The sequence below is a fragment of the Ochotona princeps genome, chromosome 17 (genome assembly GCF_030435755.1).
Source record: "Ochotona princeps isolate mOchPri1 chromosome 17, mOchPri1.hap1, whole genome shotgun sequence".
Classification (NCBI taxonomy): Eukaryota; Metazoa; Chordata; class Mammalia; order Lagomorpha; family Ochotonidae; genus Ochotona; species Ochotona princeps.
The window spans coordinates 19,038,063-19,061,815 of record NC_080848.1 but is presented as its reverse complement, the minus strand read 5'-3'; positions in this window follow the sequence as shown (position 1 = coordinate 19,061,815).

Genomic DNA, 23,753 nt, shown 5'->3' with positions numbered 1-23,753 from the left:
CCAGCGCATTCAAGGCAAGGACCTTAACCATTATGCTATCGTGCTGGACCCAGATTTATTTATTTTTATTGAAAAGACAGATCAGACTTAAGAAGAGGAGAGAAAGAAACATCTTCCATCTGCTGTTTCACTCCTTGAGTGACCACAATGGCCAAAGCTGAGGTGATCTAAAGCTAGAAGCCAGGAGTTTCTTCTGGGTCTCCCATGTAGGTGCAGGCATTGGGCCATCTTCTCCTGCTTTCCCAGACCATAAGCAGGGTGTTGGAATAGGAAGTGGAACAGCCAAAACAAGAACCAGTGTTCATATAAATTGGTTAGCAAGCAGCCATCCAATCCCTACATTTTAAGGACAAGCCAAATAATTGGAAATAAATCCTTTTGCTTTGTTCTTTTTAAATATTATTATAGGGGCCCTCAAGTAAAAGATCAGAAAGTGACAGAGAACTCAAAAAAGATGCAATCATTTGCCCAGAATCCACTGCAAAGCAATGACTAAAGCCATAGTAACATTCTCCAACTATTCTCTTTCCAAATAACCTTTCCATTGTATATAGCTGTCAACGAACAAGTGTTGAAACATTAGGGGGTACCACCCCCGCCCCGTCCTGATGGCCAATAGCCTTTGCTGTTGACATATGCCACTTAAATGTCCTAGGAATTCTAATACCTGGCCCTTTAGTTTAAAGAAAATAAAAGAGAGATTGTATGCCTGGAAGTCAAGGCAAGAGAGAGCACATGATAGCTGGTGTTAAGCCTGGGTGACAGGAAGGAGACAGAAGGATCTGATTGCCAGGGCAACCAGGCAGCTCAGAGGACGGTAATGGAATCCACGCTCTACAGAGAGCATCCACTGATGCTGCAAAAACGCCCTCTCCACCTGCGCTTCCACCTGCGCCCTCTTCCACCTGGCTCCAGCCTACCTGTGCAGCAGGTCATACCTCATCAGGCATGCATCCATGTGGGGATTTGACAAGGCATGACAAGTCCTCTACGGGCAGGGGTAAGCCTTTAGTGAAAGGGGTGGGAGTTAGCTTACTTCATTAGAAAAACATGTGTTCAGTCAGCATTTGTGAAGTCCTCAATCTGCTTTACAAAATCGCTAGGAATAGCAAATCAAGCCGGAGAAACGAGTTCTCCAGGCTCACAAACCCAAGTGCTTAAGCCAAGGCTCTTAGTCCTTACACAGACTCTAACCTTGGAGATCTGCAGGCAGTGTTGTCTTTCTTGAGTAGCATTCATCTATTCCTACTCTGAATAATTAAAAATATATTCAGATGCCTTTCCCAGTGTGAAAAAGACAGGGTGGAAATTTATGGAGCAGAACAAAGGTCTAATTCTTCTCCTTTCAACATGATCATCGCTAATTTTAGGCATAGTTCCATGCAGTAACCTGCATGGCACATTCTTGTTCACAAGCTTGGGACCCCTTGTTCTGCAGGATAATGAAGAGCTTAGGCCATAATTCTCTTTGTCAAGAGTGTTAGTTGCTAGATGAAACATAGGACACCTAGTTGGATTTAAATTGAAGATAAATAGTAGTGTATTTTTTTTAGCGTATCTCAACTATTCCATGAGTCATATACTAAAAATATGCCATAGTGAGGGGCATACTTATTTTGAAACTATTCATGGTTTATCTGAAGTTCAAATTTGATTGGATAACTTGTATTTTTATTTGCTATATCTGGCAACCCTACCAATACTCTGTTTAAGGATTTTTCCTTTAAATTATACCTGGAACATGATTACCAGCTGATCTTATCAGAATAGATTTTATTTATTTGCTACTTATTTGAAAGAGAGAAAGGAACAGGCAGAAATTTTCTGTCTGCTGGCTCCTTTCGAATGCCAGCAAAAGCCAGAGCTGAGCCAGGCGAAGGCAAGGAGCTGGGAAGTCTATCTAGGTCTTCCAGATGAGTGGTAGAGAATCAAGCGCTTTCTGCCTCCCAGAGTACACATTAGCAGGAAGCTGAAATGCAGCCCAGACACTCTGATACGAGTGAGTTTCTCAATGGGCATCTTCACTGCTATATCGAATATCCACGCCTGTGTTCTCATTTCGAAGGTGGCAACCAACAGCTCTTGAATTGCTTGATCTTCTATAAAGGAATTTTTTTTTGGTGTATTTATTACAAAAAAAAGTTACAGAGAGGAAGAAATACAGATCTTCCACCCTCTGCTTCACTCCACAGCTAATCACAAAACCCAGTGCTGAGACAAGCCAAAGCCAAGAACTAGGAGTTTCATTGCCTGCGTGGATGGCAGGGGCCCAAGCACTTGGCCCCTCTTCTGCTGCTTTCCCCATGTCATTACCATGGAGCTGGAGTGGAAGTGGACATGAACCAGCATGCATATGGTATGCCAGGATTACAGGTGATAGCGTTAGCCATTATACTACAACACAAGGCTCCCCCAAAAGAAAATTTTAAATAGCTTTTTAGGTTCACCAAACTTTTTTCTTTAGAGTCAGTGTATGTTCTGTCATGTCTAATTTTTCAGAATATAAACCTCTAAAAGGATTCTCTGCCTCTCCTCTGACTTTCTTATACCCCAAGGTATTCATTTCAGTGGAAAACATCATAGGTTAATATCAACTGGCTTCAAAAAAGTAAACTTGTCTATTCAAATATTTCAAATAGTTGAAGTGCTCTATCTGAGATTAAATAGCCTCTGACAGAATAGGGTGTGCCATACTTTATAAGAGAAATTGCTTGGAGAGTGATACTGGCAAGATTATGTCAGGTAGCAGCCAAGGACTGATACACCGCATTAGAAACCAATGATGGCTCTGATTTCTTTTCTCTTACCACTGTTACTGTCTTAAAATACTTTGAGAGGGCTCGGCAGTGTGACCTAGTGGCTAAGGTCCTCGCCTTGTTCCCATATGGCCGCTGGTTCTAATCCCAGCAGCTCCACTTCCTCTCTATCTCTTCTCCTCTCAATATATCTGACTTTGTAATAAAAATAAAATAAATCTTTAAAAAAAATACTTTGAGAATTTCCCCTTATCTGAAAATGATGCAGCCAGACGTTGCAGACCTGATTCTGCCACTCCTATAAATATCAAAGCTTAAATGTTTCAGTGGGGAAAGAAAAACAATCACAGTGGTGAATTAATATTCATAGGATTTTAATCAAGAACGATCCAAATAGAATCTCATATTTCACATAAACTATGGAGAAAGGGAATATTTTCCATTTTCATTAATAATTTACTTCTTTCAAAAACTCATCTCCTTTTTGCTTGTTTTTTTTTTTCTTTTTGCTTGTTTTTAAAAATTATTGAGGACCTATGTGTGCCACTCATTTTATATCTGTATATGAGCTTATTTTAAACTGTTTATTTTTGGGACCGACACAGTGGCCTAGTGCCTAAAGTCCTCGCCTTGCATGCACTGGGATCCTACATACAGGCACTAGTTCTAAACCTGGTGGCCCCGCTTCCCATCCAGAACCCTGCTTGTGGCCTGGGAAAGCAGTTGAGGACAGCCCAAAGCCTTAGGACCCTGCACCTGCGAGGGAGATGCAGAAGCAACTCCTGGCTCCTGGCTTGAGATCAGCTCAGCTCTGGTTGTTGCAGCACATGGAAGATCTTTGTCTCCCCTTCTCTACATAAATTTTATTTGCATTTCCAATGGGAAAAAATTAAGATTTATGTATTTTTATTGACAAGGCAGATATAGAGAGAAGAGGAGAGAGGGAGAGGAACAGGTAAAGCGGGGCCAGGCTGAAGCCATGAAGCCAGTAGGCTTTCCCATGGGGCTAAATCAGAAATACAGGAGCAGCCAGACTCCAACCAACACTTCAGGACTGGGTCGGCAGCCCAAGAGGTGACTTAGGCAACTGCCCCCGAATACTTCTTCATGTATAAGCTTTTTTTTTAAAAGATTTATTTATTTATTTATTTTTATATGAAAGTCAGATATACAGAGAGGAGGAGAGACAGGAAGTTTTCCATCCCATGATTCACTCCCCAAGTGGCTGTAACAGCCTGAGGTGAGCCTATCCAAAGGCAGGAGTCAGGGACTACTTCTGGGTCTCCCACACAGGTGCAGGGTCCCAAGGATTGGTTCACTCTCAACTGCTTTCCCAGGCCGCAAGAAGGGAGTTGGATGAGAAGCAGGGCTGCAGGAATGAAAACCGGTGGCTACATGGGATCCCAGCACATTCAAAGTGAGGACTTTAGCCACAAGGTCACGGCACCAGGCCCCAGGTATAAGCTTTTAATGAAGAATATTTTATATTACCTACAATAAACTGGACTAATCTTAACTGTTCAGGCCAAAGACTAATGACAATTTTTTAAAGATCTATTTATTGGACCTGGCATGGTAGCCTAGGGGCTAAAGTTCTTACCTTGCACAGCACCAGGATCCCATATGGGCACTGGGTATAACCCAGTGGCCCTGCTGTTCTTCCAGCTCCTTGCCTGTGGCCTGGGAAAGCAGTTAAGCATGGCCCAAAGCCTTGGGCCCCTGCACCACATGGGAGACCTGGAAGAGGCTCCTGGCTCCTGCCTTCGTATCAGCTCAGCTCCAACCATTGCAGTCACTTGGGGAGTGAATCAACAGACAGAAGATCTGTAAATCTGCTTTTCCAACAAAAATAAATAAATCTTTTCTTAAAATCCTATTTCTTTTTATTGGAAAGGCAGAAGTACAACAGAGAGTGGAGATAAAGAGAGAAGTGTTCATTCGCTGGTTCATTCCCCAAATGGCCATGATTACAGGCACTTTGACCAAACTCGGTTTCTTTCCCAGGCAATTAGCAGGGAGCTGGACCAGAGGTGGAACAGCTGGGACTTGAACCGGTGGCCATATGACATTGTGGTGCCACAGGCAGAGGCTTAACTTGCTACCACATGGCCTTGGACCCTGACTGATAACAACTGGAAGCACGGTGTAACCACCACTCAAAAACTCTCTAAAACCCAGTTTCTTCCCGCTTCTACCTGGTCAGCCCTCGGTTTACGCAAAAAACCACTTTCTAATTTCTTTTTTTTTTAATAAACTTTTTTTTTAGATTTTTTTTAAAGATTTTATTGTTATTGGAAAGCCAGATATACAGAGAGGAGGAGACACAGAGAGGAAGATCCTCCATCCGATGTTTCACTCCCCAAGTGAGCCGCAACGGGCCGGTGCGCGCCGATCCGAAGCCGGGAACCTGGAACCTCTTCCAGGTCTCCCAGGCGGGTGCAGGGTCCCAAAGCTTTGGACCGTCCTCAACTGCTTTCCCAGGCCACAAGCAGGGAGCTGGATGGGAAGTGGAGCTGCCGGGATTAGAACCGGCGTCCATATGGGATCCCGGGGCGTTCAAGGCGAGGAGTTTAGCCGCTAGGCCATGCCGCCGGGCCCAATAAATCTTTTTTTTTTTTTAAAGATTTATTTATTTTATTACAAAGTCAGATATACAGAGAGGAGGAGAGAGAGAAAGGAAGATCTTCCGTCCGATGGTTCACTCCCCAAGTGAGCCGCAACGGGCTGGTTCTGTGCCGATCTGAAGCCGGGAACCTGGAACCTCTTCCGGGTCTCCCACGCGGGTGCAGGGACCCAAGGTTTTGGGCCGTCCTCGACTGCCTTCCCAGGCCACAAGCAGGGAGCTGGATGGGAAGTGGAGCTGCCGGGATTAGAACCTGGTGCCCATATGGGATCCCGGTGCATTCAAGGCGAGCACTTTAGCCGCTAGGCCACACCACTGGGCCCCACTTTCTAATTTCTATCACCCTCCCTTTTTTCTGCCTATTCTTGAACTTTGTATCAATGAAATCGTTTGGTATGGGTGTGGGTTTTCTTTTTTTCTTGTTCATACATTAGAATGTGTTTTATCTTTATCCATGGTGTGTATATCAGTAGTTTATTACTTTATATTGCTAAATAATATTAATGATTGTCATATTTTGATTTTTTTTATTGACAGACATTTGGATTATTTCCAGCTTGGATCCCTGTAACTAAGTCTGATTGTGAGAATTCCCGTAGAGGTCACTTCATGTATAAATCTCTTTTTATTTAAGTACCTACTTGGCAATATAACTACTGAGTCAAAGGTTAAATGCACAATTAACTAGTAAAAAACTATCAGATAGGGCCCAACGCAGTAGCCTAGTAGCTAAACTCCTTACCTTTCACGCCTGAGATACTATATGGGTGCCGATTCATGTCGCCGCTGCTCCTCTTCCCATCCAGCTCCCTGCTTGTGGCCTGGGAAAGCAGTTGAGGATGGCCCAAAGTCCTGGGATCCTGCACCCACATGGGAGACATGGAAGAAGTTCCTGGCTCCTGGCTTCAGATCGGCTCAGCTGTGGCTGATGTGGTTATTTGGGGAGTGAACCAGCAAATGGAAAACCGATGTGTCTCTCCTTCACTCTGTAAATCTGACTTTGCAATAAAAATAGAATAAATTTGTATTAACTATCAGATAATTCATTCTCACTGTGGTGATACCGTTTGACCACCCACCACCAACACATGAACATTCCAGTATCTCCATGTTTCTCACTGTGACTTGCTGTTCGTCTTGTCTTGCCTTTCCAGGGGACGTGAAATCACATCTCATTATGGTTTTCATTCACCTTCCTTGATGATTATTCATGTTGAATGCAGTCTCAGGGTGTGGTCCCTTGGAATCTGGCTCACAAGGAAATAAGTATGCAGGAGGTTTTGTAGAGAGTACTCTTGGACTCAACACTTGCAGAAATTATCTCAGGGCCCGGCGGCATGGCCTAGCGACTGGGGTCCTCGCCTTGAAAGCCCCGGGATCCCATATGGGCACCAGGTTCTAATCCCGGCAGCTCCACTTCCCATCCAGCTCCCTGCTTGTGGCCTGGGAAAGCAGTTGAGGACGACCCAATGCATTGGGACACTGCACCCACGTGGGAAACCCGGAAAAGATTCTAGGTTCCCGGCTTCAGATCGGCGCACATCGGCCCGTTGCAGCTCACTTGGGGAGTGAATCATCGGACGGAAGATTTTCCTCTCTGTCTCTCCTCCTCTGTGTATATCTGGCTGTAATAAAATGAATAAATCTTTAAAAAAAAAAAAAAAGAAATTATCTCAGACCATTTTCTGTCACAACAGCCAAATAATAGGATTAGGTAATTTTTAAGGGGAAGAGGATTTTTCAGCTTACAGGTCTGAAGGTAGGAAAGCCCAAGAGTATCTGGTGAGGGTGTTACATGGGAAGACAAAGCAAGCGTGCTGGCCTGGGTCTTTCATCTTTAAAACAATCAAAACAACTTTTACTTATTAACTCATAATCTTTATTTTTTTTAAGTCAAGTCAGGAAAGGCCACTGTTAATGCCAGGACAGGAGGTGGACTAAGTAGGGCTGGCCCATGGACTCCTTGGTATGCACAAGTTCTGACATTGGGAGAGGTTCTGATGGAGGAGCTTGAGAAACTCCTCTGTTGGGACATAGTCCCTGTAGGTGAGCGCAAGAACCACGATAGGAAGTAACCCAGACCAGGCCAGGCAACACTACACACCAGCATACATTTGGCACAGGTCGGGGGCAGACCAGGCTGAACCAGCTCATATCAGCCTCTGGCGAATCCGAGCATCAGAATTGAGTGTGGGTAGGGCCAGGTTCAGTCACGACACCTAACAGAACATATTATGGCTAGGATTGCTTGCCTGCTGGGCTGGGCTAGGCTGTAACCCTCACCAGTGTCAGCTGGAATTGGGAGTGGGCCGGGCTGGACCAGGCTACAACACCCACTGGCAAATGCCAAGGTGAGGTGGGTCGTACCAGACTTGGCTACAGCGCCCAACCAGCACACATGAGAACCAGGGAGGGAGGGGGCAAAGCCAGTAGGGGGAATGTGGAGGACCCCCCTTGCTGGACAGCCACTCCCACCAGAGAGTGGGAGTTGGGATAGCGGAAGACCGGACTGGGCAGGGCTACAACACCTGTGGGCCTCAGGTGAACTAGATCAGGGAAAAGCCAGACTGGGCTGACTGTTCCTACTGGTGCAAGCATAAATCAGAGTGGGTGAGGGTTGGTGGAGCTTTGCCGCAGCATCAGCTGACAGAAGCTGGCATTGGGGGATAATTCTGTCAAGTTAAACTGCAGAACCACTTGGAGAGTGCATGATCTGGAAGTGGGAGTGGCTTAGTAGGGAAATAATGGGCTCTTCCCTCTTGGATTATCACTTGCACTGGAGAACAGGAAAACCAAGATAGGGGCAGGGGTCGCTAAACGGAATGGCACCCAACAGCATGTGTGTGGTCTGGATAGTAGGGTTGGTTGGGTTGAACTAGGCTTCAATGCCCATTGACATGCATGAGAGCTAAATGGGATATGGGACAGGCTGAACAAGTCTGTGGTACATTCTGGCAAGCACAGGAACCAGCATAGGGGGTGGGCCTGGTGGTGGTTATTGTGGGTAGCCCCGACTAGGCTGCGACTCCCACTAGTTTGCTTGAGGACCGAGTGTGAAGTGGGCAGGATCAGGCCAGACTGCAACACACATTGGTTCTTGTGGAAGACAAGGCTGGAAAGAGAACTGACCCAGCAATTGCAACCACCGGCTGATTGGGGTGATGGACTGTGTCAAATCCTGTACTGGCAAGCACACACAAGAATCAGGTCTGGGGATCACCCCAGGCAAAGTTTCTTTGGGGATCTCCCCAACTGAACTGCTGATCTCATAACCCCAACCATGAAGAGACTATGTGAGCCAGTGGATTCTGAAGAGATTTCATCGTGCTTGGAACGGCGAGACTGACAGCAATTCAGAATTGTTGAACTATCAAAACTGCTTGAGCAGGACCCTCGGAGCATGCCCCACACCAGGGACCTGGATGTGTGGGAGACTGGGTGGGGCTTCTCCCTTTACCTGTACCCTTACCCCAAATACAGAAAAAAAAATATTAATCTGGAAACGAACAAAGATTTACTTCTTTTTATCGCAAAGGAAGATTCATAGAGAGAAGAAGAGACAGAGGAAAATCTTCAATCTTCTGGTTCACTCCCCAAGTGGCCGCAACAGTTAGAGCTGAGTCAATCTGAAACCAGGAGCCAGGAGCCTCTTCTGGGATTCCCACGCGGTTGCAGGATCCCAAGCCTTTCGGTTGTCCTCAACTGCTTTCCCAGGCCACAAGCAGGGAGATAGATGGGAAACAGGGCTGCCGGTTAGAACCAGCATCCATATGGGATGCTGGTACATACAAGGCAAGGATTTATTTATTTATTTTTAAAGATTTATTTTATTTTTATTGGAAAGTCAGATATACAGAGAGGAGAAGAGACAGAGAGAAACATCTTCTGTCCGTTGATTCATTCCCAAGTGGCTGCAATGGCAGGAGCTCCGCCAATCTGAAGCCAGGAACCCAGAGCCTCCTCCAGGTCTCCCACGCAGGTGCAGGTTCCCAAGGCTTTGGGCCATTATCAACCACATTCCCAGATCACAAGCAGGGAGCTGGATGGGAAACAGGGCTGCCTGGATTTGAACCAGTGCCCATATGAGGTCCTGGTGCGTACAAGGTGAGGACTTTAGCTGCTAGGCTGTCAGGCCCAAGGTGAGGATTTAGCCTCTAGGCTGCTGTGCTAGGTCCAAATAAATACATTTTAGGAAAAAAAAAAAAAGGGTAAAACTGAGGTGCAGCCTCAGTTGATCACAGTCTGTTCTCCATGAGAATGAACCTCATCCTGAGAAAGGTGAAAGGTGTCAGTCTGTTACAGGTCTAATCACCTCTTCAAGGCCCCACCTCCCAATACCACCACACTAAGAGTCAGATTTCAATATGGCTACTGCAAGGGACAAATCATATTCAAAGCACTCAGAAATAGGACAAGTGTCTGAATCTGCTTTCCACTAGAACATTAAAAATATTTATTTATTTACTTATGTATTTATTTGTATTTGAAAGACAGAATGACACATGGTGGGAGGGGAAAAGAGAGAAGGAAAAAGGGGCCCAGCACGATTGCCTAGTGGATGAAGTCCTCGCCTTGTGTGCACTGGGATTCCATTGGGCAGCAGATCTAATCCCAGCAGTTCTGCTTCCCATCCAGCTCCCTGCTTGTGGCCTAGGAAAGCAGTCGAAGATGGTCCTCAGCCTTAGGACCCTGCACCCACATGGGAGACCCTGAAGAGGTTTCTGACTCCTGGCTTTGGATCAGCGTGGCTCTGGTCATTACAGACACATGGGGAGTGAATCTTCCAACAGAGGATCTTCCTCTCTGTCTCTCCTCCTCTCTGTATATCTGGCTTTCCAATAAAAGTAAATAAATGTTAAAAAGAGAGAGAGAAGGAAAAAGAGATATTCCATCTGCTGATTCATTCCCTACACACTGTAACAGCTGGGGTAGGACCAGGTTGAAGACAGGAGCCACAAATTCCACTTAGGTCTCCCATGCAGGTGGTAGGAACCCAAGTACTTGCTCATTGTCAAGAAGCTAGGCAGAGACAAGTATGCCAGGAGTCAAGCCAGGATGTGAAGCAACATTCTGGCAAAGGATATGAATATCCCAAGAAGTAGCTTAACCCACTAGACCGTAACACCTAATTCCAACTGCATCTTTTTCTCTTATTTCCTTCTTTACCCGCTCTTTCCTTTTCCCAGCATCTCCCCTTAACCCAAACTTTCTGATTAATTTCTTATCTTCCTGTAAACATCTGCCTTTTTCCATATAAATTACACTAAAGCTGTGCTTCATTTTCTGGGAGCCAGTCCTGTCTTTTTACTGCTCTCGCAGCAAAACATTCTTGCCTTGTGGGAGAGGAAGGTTGTGAAAACTCACGCTTATTCCATTTTTTCCTATCATGTAAGGAAGCCATATGAAGAAACTTATAAATATATTTTTCTTCCCCCACGTATGATTGCTTCTCTAGGCTAAATATCTAGCAGTAAAACCCTGAATCAGAGAGTGTGAACATTTTTATGGCTCCTAATCCACATTGGCAACAGACCTCCAGAAATGTATCAATTTGCCCTCCTTTCAGCAGCATAGGAGAACATATGCTTTCATACCCTGCAGTATTAATTTTATTTTCTTTTGATTAAAAAAAAAACTCATTTAAAGGTTACAGTTCTTCCACCTGCTTGGTTATAGGCAGAACTGGGCCAGGTCAAAAACCAGGAACTCAATGTGGGCTCCCACATGGATGGCCAAGCCCTTGAGTCCTTACCTGCTGCCTCCCGAAATGTGCATTAGCAAGTTGAAATAGGAAGTGGAGGTGGAGCTCAAATCCAGGCACTCTTACATGCAATATGGCCCTTCCAAACTGCATTTGCACCACTAAGCCTAATACCCATTCTTCTTTTCTTTTCTTTCTTTCTTTTTAAAGATTTATTTATTTTTATTGGAAAGGCAGATATACAGAGAGAAGAAGAGACAGAGAGGAAGATCTTCCGTCCGATGACTCACTCCCCAAGTAGCTGCAACGGCTGGTGCTGTGTCGATCAGAAGCCAGGAGCCAGGAACTTCTTTCCAGGTCTCCTACGCGGGTGCAGGGTCCCAAGGCTTTGGGCTGTCCTTGACTGCTTTCCCAGGCCACAAGCAGGGTGCCGGATGGGAAGTGGAGCTGCCGGGATTAGAACCAGCTCCCTTATGGGATCCTGGTGCATCCAAGGCTAGGACTTTAACCATCATGTTATTGTACCTGGCCCTAATATGAGCTTTTTTAGCCTGCAAGAAGGTCAGAGCTGAGGACATGGCTTGCTTATTGTTCTTTAAAAAAATGAACTTCTCTCTTCCTTCCTTCCTACCTCAAACAAACAAACAAAAAAAAAAAAAAAAGGAAAGAAAGAAAGCCATGGAAGAATCTCCCCCAGTTACTGGAATGGCTCAGGTGAGCCTGCCACCTAGGGGCAGGGCCGTGGTCCCCAGCGGGGGCAGTGATTTTCCCATCACCAGATCCTCACGGTTTCCAGAAGAGCTGCCAACAGCACACAGAAACTGCATTTCACACCCACGCCCATACACGCTCTCATGGAACTTGGAAATTTTCCTGGCTGCTCCTTGCCCTTGTATTTTCCTGCCTTCCGCCTCCCCTCTCCACCACCACACACACACCCAGGTCAACAGGCAAGGTCTAGGACTTACCTGCAGTGGAGGCATCACAACGGCACCTCCCTGCTGCCAGCAAGCCTGGCTCAGTCACTCCTAATTTGTATGATTTGCTGAAAATCAAAGCCCACAGGAACAGGTGCCTTATCCCTACTTTCCTTTTTCCCATTCTCCACTCACTGCTCTTCATCCCAAAAATTCACTCAGGACTCTTTTTTTTTCATTTAAGATTTATTTATTTGTATTGGAAAAGTGGATATATGGAGAGGAGGAGAGACAGAGAGGAAGATTTTCCTTCCAATGATTCACTTCCCAAGCAGCCGCAATGGCTGGAGTTGAGCCAATCCGAAGCCAGGAGCCAGGAGCTCTTCTGGGTCTCCCACGTAGGTTCAGGGTCCCAATGCATTCGGCCGTCCTCAACTGCTTTCCCAGGCCACAGGCAGAGAGTTGGATGGGAAGTGTGGCCGCCGGGATTAGAACCGGCTCCCATATGGGATCCCGAGGCGTTCAAGGCGAGGACTTTAATCACTATACTATTGTGCCGGGCCCACACTCAGGACTCTTATTACCCATCCACCTGCTGCCCTGAAGTAACTGGCAATTGGAGGGCTTATCTCCATTTCTAGAATATATGGCTTATTTACATTATACTTCAACTTGGCACAGTCTGGCCAATGATTGGAAAGCAATAAATACATATTGAATTGGATTTGCCTAAACTGGGCCTGGGTACCTCCTGCATTTCAGGAATGTTGGGTTCCAGGGAAAAGTGGAATAAGAAGGCATTGGCTTCCTTCTTGTCTGCAACCACCCACTGCCCCAGAGGCCAAGGCAGGGAGGGTCTTTCCTGATGCCCACATCTCTCTGCCATCCTGTACCATTACTTTCTCCCCTAACACAGGGACAGGTGCTCCTAGAACTTGTGTTTTCTGTGCTGGGGCAGGGATCAGCCTTGCTTGTAATACAGGCATCACTCAGAAACTTCGGTCTGGGGTGGGTGGTCATTAAGACCCCACTTGGGGTGTGGACGTCTTGAAGTGTCTGGGTTAGAGGGTAAGCTCCGCTCCAATCCTAATTCCAGCTTCCTGCCTATGTGTGTCCTGTGGGGAGAAGCATGCAATGGCTCAGGTACGAGAGTCCCTGTTGTCTGTGCAGGAGATCTGAATTGAGTTCTGGGTCCTGCCTTCAGTGGGGTTCAATCCTGGCTGTTGGAAGCAGTTGGGAGTTGACTCAGCAAATGGGGAATCTTTTTCCTTTTATTTTAAGATTTATTTATTTAAAAAAATATTTATTTTTATTGGAAAGGCAGATGTACAGAGAGGAGGAGAGACAGAGAGGAAGATCTTCCATCGGATGATTCACTCCCCAAGTGGCCGCAATGGCCGGTGCTGCGCTGATCCGAAGCCAGGAGCCAGGAACTTCTTTCCAGGTCTCCTACATGGCTGCAGGGTCCCAATGCTCTGGGGCCGTCCTTGACTGCTTTCCCAGGCCACAAGCAGAGAGTTGGATGGGAAGTGGAGGAGCTAGAATTAGAACTGGTGCCTAGGGCCTGGTGCGATAGCATAGTGGTTAAGGTCCTCGCCTTGAATGAGCTGGGATCCCATATGGGCTCCGGTTCTAATCTCAGCAGCCAATCAGAGAAAAGCAGCAAAGGGACAGGAAGATGGTGCTGAGAAAGGGAGACTGGGAGCTGCAGATAGTGCAGCGGCTCAGCAGAAAAATCTCCAAAATGAAGGCTTTTGAAGTCTCTCCCTGACCTCCTCTGGCCCTCTGCTCTTGGGTCACTAGTTCTGCCCCGAGGGCAAGCTACAGAAACTAGTATTCCTTTTCCCCAGGGCAGGTCATAGAAGTAAGAATCGCTTTCCCCAAATCCAGCCATAAAGCCTAGAGATAATTATCTTCCTTTTCCCTGCCTGTTTGTGTAAATTATTCCTAAAGAAATTCTCTAACCTCCCTTGTGCGGTTGTAGGTCAGAAGCTCCTATTCTAGAGAGGATCTGTTGGTACCTGGCAGGAAGGAATGCTACACAGGGGACAAGAATCTGAACAGACAGGTCTTGCTGGCTTTCCAGATGACCCTCCATCCACTGCTATTTGACCGTGTTCCTTCTGTCCCTATTGGCACAGCTCTTTGTGCTGCATTGAACCTAAGCATGGAAATGCACAGGTCACTCTTGGATCTTTGGGTCTTCCGTTTGAAAGGCCCTATGTCACTTAAAACTCTGAGCAGACAAATTTGTTCTGGCTTTCCCATGTTAACCTGTCTTTTGTCATAAGATCCCTGGGTCTTCATGGCAAGCAAGAGAGGGGTCCCTTTCTTTTCTGTCCCGTAACAAAAAACACTATTATGAGGTTTCTTTCTTTTTAAATGTCTTTATTTACCAATTTTCATTTATTTGAAAAGCAGGCAGACAGAGATAAACAGAGATTGTCCATTCTTTGCTTTACTCTGAAAATGCCTGTAGGAATCTGGAACTCAGTTCACGTCTCCCTCATGCACAGTAGTAGTTGCCTCCTATGGCGCACGTTGGCAGGAAGCTGGACCAGAAATAAAAGAGCTAGGACTCAAACAACATACGCATTCCAACTGGAGGTTTGCACCTGCCCAGTTACAGGGCTATTTAGCTGACTAAAGCTGGTTACTAAAGTATTGATACCAACCAAGAATTCACAAGCTGTTTCATAGCAATTATGCATTTTCTGAGACCCTAAGAATCTAATGTACTCATCAATTCCTTAAAAAAGTTTAGAGGTTTTCAAAAAAAAAAGAAAGAAAGAAAGAAAAGAAAAGAAAAAAGAAATTATACCAATAAGGAAAGGATTTACTGTCCTAGTAAACATTTTTTTAATAGTCTATATCTTATGGGTCTAGCACAATGGGTCAATTGGCTAATCTTCCCCTTGCAAGTGCTAGGATTCCATATGGGCACCAGTTCAAATCCTGGCTGCTTTACTTCTGATCCAGTTTCTTGCTTGCAGCCTGGGAAAGCAGATGGCCCAAAGGCCTTGGGACCCTGCATCCATGTGGGAGATCCAGAAGAGGCTCCTGGTTCTTGGCTTGAGATTCGGCTCAGCTCTGGCCCTTGTGCCTATTTTGGGAGTGAACGAATAGATGGAAGATCTTTCTCTCTGTCTCACGTTTCTCTGTAAAATCTGAGTTTCCAGTAAAAATAAGTAAATCTTAAATAAGTAAAAGTCTACAACTTAGGAGTGGTGTTTAACCTTATATTAAGATACCATTTGGAGATTCCAGCACCGTGGCCTAGCAGCTAAAGTCCTCGCCTTGAATGCACCAGGATCCCATATGGGTGCCGGTTCTAATCCCAGTGGGCCTGCTTTCCATCTAGCACCCTGCTTGTGGCCTGGGAAAGCAGTCAAGGACAGCCCAAAGCCTTGGGACCCTGCACCCACGTAGGAGACCTGGAAAGAAGTTCCTGGCTCCTGTCTTCAGATCTGCACAGCACCAACCATTGCGGCCACTTGGGGAGTAAATCATCCGATGGAAGATCTTCCTCTCTGTCTCTCCTTCTCTCTGTATATCTTACTTTACAATTAAAAAAAAAATCTAAAAAAGATACCATTTGGGGACCTAGCACAGGGACTCAACAGGCTAATCCTTTGCTTTGTAATGCCGTCATCCCATATGGACACCATACTTGTAAAGCAGTAGAGGATGCCTCAAGGCTTTGGTCCTGCAACCATGTAGAAGAATCTCTTGGCTTCTGGTTTCAGATTGGCTCAGCTCTGGCCATTGTGACTGGGGAATGAACCAACAGATGGAAGATTTTTCTCTCACTCCTGTAAATCTGTCTTTTCAATAAAAATAAATAACAATTTTAAATAAATGATTTTTAATATTTAAAATAGACAATAATAATTATTTATTGGGTACAATGACATGCTTTGTTGTATATTCACAATGTAGTCAAATTACTTAACAGATTGGAACAAATTGTTAAAATCAACAAGAAGAAATTTAACACTGATAAAGTGAAGACGTACGTTTAGGTTAAAAAAAAATCCTCCCTCTCTCCCCAGAAGAAGCAGAACTAGCTTGACAGCATTTTGTGTGAAAATGCTGTTCAGACAGTTTCTTAACAATGCACAATGACAGATCCAGAGGGATCATGGTCTCCCTGTATTTTGAACTAATCAATTCTGGCTGTGCCAACTAAGAAATATGTGGAGGAATGAATGTATGCTAGTGAGAGATCATGTTAGGAAAGGATCTAGCAACTTTTCCAAGAAAGATAGAAATTGATAGAGTTTAGAGATAGTAAATATGGGAAAGGGAAGACCATGGTGATGAACAACAGCCATACTCCAACAATTGATAATCAGGTTGAAGGTGAACTACATGAAGTTGTCAATATTTGACTGTTGTGATCTACAAGAATGGAAAGTTCATTAGGCTCAACCCAAAAGAAGAGGCTCATAATGCTGCAGAGGGCAAATGAGAATCACTGGGTGAAAGAGGGAACTAAATATTACATCCACATAGGAAGAAATTTGTCACAACCAGATGCTCAAAAGCAGAGTAAGCTTCTCTAAGGATCCAGGTTCCACTCCCCAAAAGGGACCAGGCAGAACCAAGTGATGTCCTGCTGGGGACACTGTGGGAGACTCCGGAACCTAACATGCATCCACAAGATAGTTGATCCTCAAGGGTCAAGGGTGACCTACCAGACCATTTGGAGTGCCTGGCCATTCTAGAAGATTTGCATGACTCTGCCTTTGCCTAGAATTCCACATCTTCCTACTTGGCACTCTGGAAATTCCTATTTAATTCTCCAGGCTCAAATGTGGTCCCACCTGAATTCCCCAAATGGCTTGTCACTCTCTCCTTCACACTACCAATTACATTGAGCTTACTTCTGCAGAAACTCTTAACATTCTTTGGCAATTGTTTCGGTAGTCATCTGTTCTGACTGGATGTGAGCCACCCCTGAACCAAAAGCTTTGGGCCATCCTCGACTGGGGAACCAAGCTGTAAGCAGCGAGCTGGATGGGAAACGGAGCAGTTGCGATATGATCTGGCAGCCATAGGGGATGCCAGCACTTGAAGGGACAGTGTTAGCCAGTCGAGTCAGTGCACTGGGCCCTCCAGGAGCCTTCTTGCTAGAGAAGCACATATGTACAAATTTGGCAATCAGCTTCAGTGGTTCCTGGGACCCACTGAAGTCTACCTGCGGACACAGGCTCTGGGCGGCTTCAGCTGCTTCTCCCTCTGAATGCCAAGTCTGAGGAGTAGGAAAAAGTAGTCTGCAGAGAGCCAGAAACTGCAGGTCAGGTGTGGGGGTGAAGACCAAGGTGACACAGGCAGGATCCATAATCACATCCTGCAGGAGGGGGGGTTGGGGGAGAGGGCAGCATCAGGCCAGAGTCTGATGCTTGGGGCTCCAAGCTCTGCTGTGTTTCTCTCTCCTCCCTGTGACCCACTCTCTCTTCCTCTCTTTCTGGCAGCCCTTACAACATCTCTGCAATGCTGACTCTTTGTCTTTTCTTCCAGATGGGAATCTCTGGTAAAAAAAAAAAAAAAAAAAAAAAAAAATCAGATTCTGTTCTTTCTGCCAAAGGGATAAAACTAGAATCTGTTTTCTTGGAAACCAATTCATGTCTTCAGGAAGCATGACCCTCATTAGAGAGGGAACCTTTAAGTAAAGAGAACAAGAAAAGAATGTACAGCATCCACCGATGCAGTGCTCACAAAAATATGCAGATCCTGAACATCAACAAGTGATTTGAAAATGGAGTTCCTTGTCTCTGATGTGCAAAACCACGGTTACAGTCTGCCATGTGGGCTGCCTTTGAATCTTAGATAATTCCCCAGTGTTTCCGACCACCTGTTCAGAGGTAGCAGGCACAGAGTTCCCATTTTCCCCAGGGACAGTAGTGCAAGAGACACGGATTGTGCCAGGAGCACGATACAATCGTTTTCTTATTGAATCCTTGGAAACTTGGCAGTTGGAAAGTTCAGAAAGCCCAGAACATAACTTAGTCCATAAGTCACTAGCCTGAGAGAGAGAGAATGGAATTCAGGGTGGGGTTGGGAAGCCCGAGTATGTCCCTAGATAGGCCCCTGACTCACAGTGTGATAATGGCCTGGTCATTTCCTGGCTCTGTGTTCCCATGCCCAACCCACCTTTCCAGTCCCCTGCCCCTACCCAGACAAAATTAAATCACCATTTTATTCTTTCTGGAGAAATCCAAGCAGATTTTTTTTTAATCAAGTAATCTGGAAAACAGCCAGTCTCCCAGTGCAGCCATGTGAGATAAGTTAATTCGTTTTATAGCCTGGGGAACCTTATGGATGACACATAACACCAGGCAGGACTAGAAACCCCTTGTGTGTGGGTTGGTTGGGAGCCTTCTCAGATGGGGACAAGCAGCTCTGTGTCCTCTGTTTGGGGTGACACTATGGGAAATCACTGGGTGATACCCAGCTAGGCCAGGGAGTGAGCCAGGGCTCAAGGACTCAATACCAACCTCTGCCCCTCCTGCCGGGAGCCCTTTAGATGAGGGAGGGAGAGCTGGAGGTGGTGCAGTGGAGTATGGGGATGGACCTCCTACTGGCTCCCTGGGGCCCCAGGCTTGTGGTTTCACCCTAGTTTGCCCTGCAGCTGTAACGTGTCTGCTGACACGCCAGCCCTGGACACGCTGTCCCTCCCCCGTTCCCAAACCTCTGCTTAATGTCTGCAACAGATGGCACATTTCACCCCAGCAGCCCTGGCAGGCAAGGTGAGGGGAGCAGGGGAGGAAACAGAGCTAGGCCCAGACCACAGGGCAAACACAAGACCTCTCACAGAGCAGCTGAGGATCAAGCAGCAAGGAAAATCACCTTTGTGGAAACCAGATGAGGACAGAGACGGGACAGCCAGCCGTGCTGCTGTGGGAAGATGGGACGTGACTGACGAGCGACAGGCTGACGCTTACTCAGCAGCCCCACCTCCCTCCTGCTTGCCAGCCAGCCAGCCAGACTAAGGAACAAACAGCAAAAACGCTCAGGGGCTTGTGTTCCGTGTCTTCCACTCCTGCGAGTCCACCTCTCTTCAGCTGTAGCAGAACTTAACCTCACCATCTCCCAAGGTGACTGGTCTTAGCCCTCCATGTACTGTACCATCACACTTAGTGCTTGCAACAACTCTAGGAAGGATGTTTTATGATCCCCATTTCATAGATTATATCCTATATAATCCTATATGAAACACATAGGATATAATGAACTTGCTCATGGAGTCTGGAAATAGGGGAGTAAGATCCATACCACATTGGAGTCCTGGGTTTGGTCCCAGCTTTGCTTCAGAGTCCAGCTATCTGCTACTCTGCACCTTGGGACACACCAGGTTATAGCTCTCTGATCCCGACGTGGGAGACCCAGTCTATTTCCCACTCATGGTTTCCAGCCCTGACTCTGGCTCAAATACTATTGCACATTTTTGGGGAGAGAATAGGTGGATGCAAGATCTCTCCCCGTGTCTAATAAATAAGAATTGTAAAATTAGCAAAAACAAGATCTATACCAGTTGTCGGAGCCTCCTTGCATTTCATTTTATCAAGTTGCCTTTGATCAGATGTCAAATCAAATGAAAATGATCTCCACATGGTGGAGACTTCTTAGGCCTTTGAAAGAGCAGAACAGGTCCACGGAGCTACTTTCAAAATCCTGGAATGACTGGGTTCAGGCAGAACCTCCCTGCCATCTGAGCTCCCTCGCAGTGCAGCCTGGGTACCCTCTAGTGGAAGTTTCCTGCATTCACATAGCTTTCCCGGTTTCTGCCCCAAAGAGCTGGGAAGGAAGCCCTCCCTCAGCCACTGGGGAGCAAGTTAAAAGAATGGTCAGCTGCAGACCGCAGGCTTGGATTGTCACAGTCCCTGTGGGCAGACTGGAAAGAACCTGTGACAAACAAGTGGCTCACAGGGGACCCTACCACCACCAAAGAGTTATTGTCTGAACATAAATGAGTTCAGCCTTTGTGCGTTGTTGATAGGAGTTCAACACACATCATAAGGGGCTGTAGGAATTTTGGACTCTAGAAAGATACGTTTCATTTTATTTTCACTTATTTTATTCGTTAGAAAGGCAGAGAGAGAGAGAGACGGGGTGAGGAGAAAGGGGAAAAGAAATCTTCCACCTATTGGTTCACTTTTTAAATGCCTGCAACAGCCATGGCTGGGCCAAGCCAAATTCAGGATCCTAAAACTCAGTCCAGGTCTCCCATGCAGGAACAAGGCCTCAATTACTTAGTCATCAGCATTGCCACCCAGGGAAGCAGAACAGCTAGGACTGCACATCCCAAGTGGGGTCTTAATTACGGTGCCCAACACTTGCCCCGAGATACTTTTATTTTTCCATTGCAAAGTTGGATACATATAGAGGAGGAGAGATAGAGAGGAAAATCTTCCATCCAATGATTCACTCCCCAAGTGGCTGCAATGGCTGGAGATAAGCCAATCTGAAGCCAGGAGCCAGGAGCCTAGGTGCAGGGATGCAGGATCCCAACGCTTTGGGCCATCCTCGACTGCTTTCCCAGGCCACAGGCAGGGAGCTGGATGGGCTGCCAGGATTAGAACCAACGTCCATATGGGATTCTGGTGCGTTTAAGGCGAGGACTTTAGCTGCTAGGCCATCGCACTGGGCCCACCCCGGAGATACTTTTACTTATTGAAGAAAAGTACTGATCAGAGAGATGAAGTCATTTGCCTAAGGCCACAGAGCAAATCGACATCAGCAAGGATGAGACTAGACACTGTGTCTCCTGCACCCCAGTGTGGAGCTCTCCCATCTGGATCACGTTCCTTGATTGTCGGTTGATGGATTTTTGTCTTAAGTTGCAGTAACCATGAGGATGAGAGTTGCACGTATAACTGGGGAACTGTTTTTGCATTCATCTGCTCGCACATCAAGCACTTTTCATTCTTTCACCCAACGCATTTAATGAGAACCTGTTTTTGCCAAATGCAACCCTTAAGCCTTGATTTCCAAGCTGGTGGGCCCTTTCACCGCGTATCCCTGCATAGAAGGGGCTCCCAGGCTTTGGGAACTCCATGCCCACAACCCTTTAGGGGTGCTCTAGGAGCTGGTTCCCCCTCTCCCCAGGACTGAGGTGTTGAATTGTTTTCTTTCCTCCCCCTCTGACCATGGGCACTGACCTGCAGAGGTAATCCCTGGGAATGGAAGTGGGTTAGAATGAGATTACTCTGATCCAAGGGCTTTGCTCTCTCCTCCCGAAATGTAGTTGGAGGGTGGAGAATCGGGTGGAGAAGCCCAGTCTGAAATTCCCTTCCAGGTTTTTTGTTTGATCTAGCAAGCTGGGTTGAAAGTGGAGAAAGAAGAGGCAAGGGATTAATTCTGGACCTCACTGGATCAGTGGGTGGCCATGGGCTTCTTTTCCTGCTGAGCCAGGTTAAGTAATATCTCTTCCTAAACATACCTTTAAAAGGAGGAATCTAGGGCAGGCAGGAAGAGGTAAAGGAAAAGGCTTTGTCCCTAGCCACAGGGGTGAGTGGGCGGATGGATAAGAAAGAGGAGAATCTAAGAAAATAAAGTCATGTGGCATCAGAATAAGGAATCATTTTGTGGCTTGGAGAGAACTTGACTTCTGGTGGTCTTGGTGTCTTCAGAGGTGAGAACTGCTCTTTAAGGGAAAAGAGAGCAGGCTCTCAGGGCCCCCTGAGGGCTGCCAGATCCTATCCGGTTAGCTCTCTTGCTTCAGGGACACTGTGCTAAAGTGGACCCTGGGGACACAGATGCTATCTGGTTCAACAAATAGAACAGATATCAGGATTCTGTTAGGCTCCATAGATCACTTCAAGGACTATCAGGAGACTTAAAAGCAATGGTTCTGGCTATCCACAGTGGGACTCTCTATTAAAAAATGAGTTAATAGCAATTCTGTGAGTTGTGGGTACTTAATTAATCACACACATACATACACACACACATCTATAGGTGAGGGAAAGAATGGTGCTAACATACTCTCAGAAAGGGCGGCTGGTATTGCGGCACACCAGCAGAGTGGGCTAAATCATGTTCCAGGTGTTCCTTTTTTTGTTTATTTATTTATTTTTTTAAGTAAGATATACAGAGAGGAGGAGAGATAGAGAGCAAGATATTCTGTCATGCTGAACTGGTGCCCATATGGAATCCCGGTGCGTTCAAGGTGAGCCACTAGGCTATAGTACGGGGCCCAGGACTTGACTCACTTAATGATATCTGGCAATGGGAGGAAAAGAAAATGCAGGTATATCCCACCGCTCACAGGGAGGCCATGTGAACATTCCTACAGAAGAAGGAAATCCAAGAACCCCCTGTATTTGGCAAAGTAGGAAATCAATTTTTCCTTCTGTTTCATCATGGTTCACCTTGCATTCCCCTCTATAGATTAAAAAGTACCCACTTCTGTGTCTACAAGGTTGCACGAGTATTCCATGCAATGCTGAGCCCCTAATCTATTTGTTCCTGAGTGCACTGCGAGTTACCTTATCTTTTTTCCCTTTTTAAGATCTATTTTTATTGAAAAGTCAGATATACAAAGAGGACAGAGAGGAATATCTTCCATCCGCTGATTCACTCCTCAAGTGGCCACAATAGCTGGACCTGAGGCGATCCCAAGTCAGGAGCCAGGAACTTATTTCAAGTCTTCCACATGAGAGCAGGGTCCCAAGGCTTTGAGCCATCCTGTTTTTCCAGGTCATAAGTAGGGAGCTGGATGATAATTGGAGGAGCTGGGACATGAACTGGCGCCCATATGGAATCCTGGCACATGCAAGGCGATGACTTTAGCCACTAGGCTACTGGTCTGGCCCAGAAGTTAAGTATTAAGATAAAGAATGTGGGGCCCGGCGGCGTGGCCTAGCGGCTAAAGTCCTCGCCTTGAATGCACCAGGATCCCATATGGGCACCGGTTCTAATCCTGGCAGCTCCACTTCCCATCCAGCTCCCTGCTTGTGGCCTGGGAAAGCAGTCGAGGACGACCCAAGGATTTGGGACCCTGCACCCGCGTGGGAAACCTGGAAGAGGTTCCTGGCTCCTGGCTTCGGATTGGCGCGCATTGGCCTGTTGCAGCTCACTTGGGGAGTGAATCATCGGACGGAAGATCTTCCTCTCTGTCTCTCCTAATCTCTGTATATCTGACTTTCCAATAAAAATAAATCTTAAAAAAAAAAAAAAAAGATAAAGAATGTGTGCACCCAGTGCTGTGGCCTAGCAGCTAAAAGTCCTCACCTTGAACATACCCCGGGATCCCATATGGACACCGGTTCTAATCCTGGCAGCTCCATTTCCCATCCAGCTCCCTGCTTGTGGCCTGGGAAAGTAGTCAAGGACAGCCCAAAGCTTTGGGACTCTGCACCCGCGTGGGAGATCTGGAAGAGGTTCCTGGTTCCCGGCATCGGATCGGCACAGCACCAGCCGTTGCGGTCACTTGGGGAGTGAATCATCGGACGGAAGATCTTCCTCTCTGTCTCTCCTCCTCTCTGTATATCTGACTTTGTAATAAATAAATAAATAAATAAACAAACAAATAAATAAATAAAGACAAAGAATGTGATCCCCAAATCCAAAAGTGACTTTTCTCATTTCCATGGACAGTCCCTGGTACTTTGCTTCAACCTTCACAGCAGTAGGACTGCAGTCTGAAAGTACTTCCATGCAGATCCCAGCTCCCATTCACTTGTACAGTCGCAGTCATCAACAATATTGGACAGAATAAGATAACAACCAATCAATAAGCATGGAAAGTA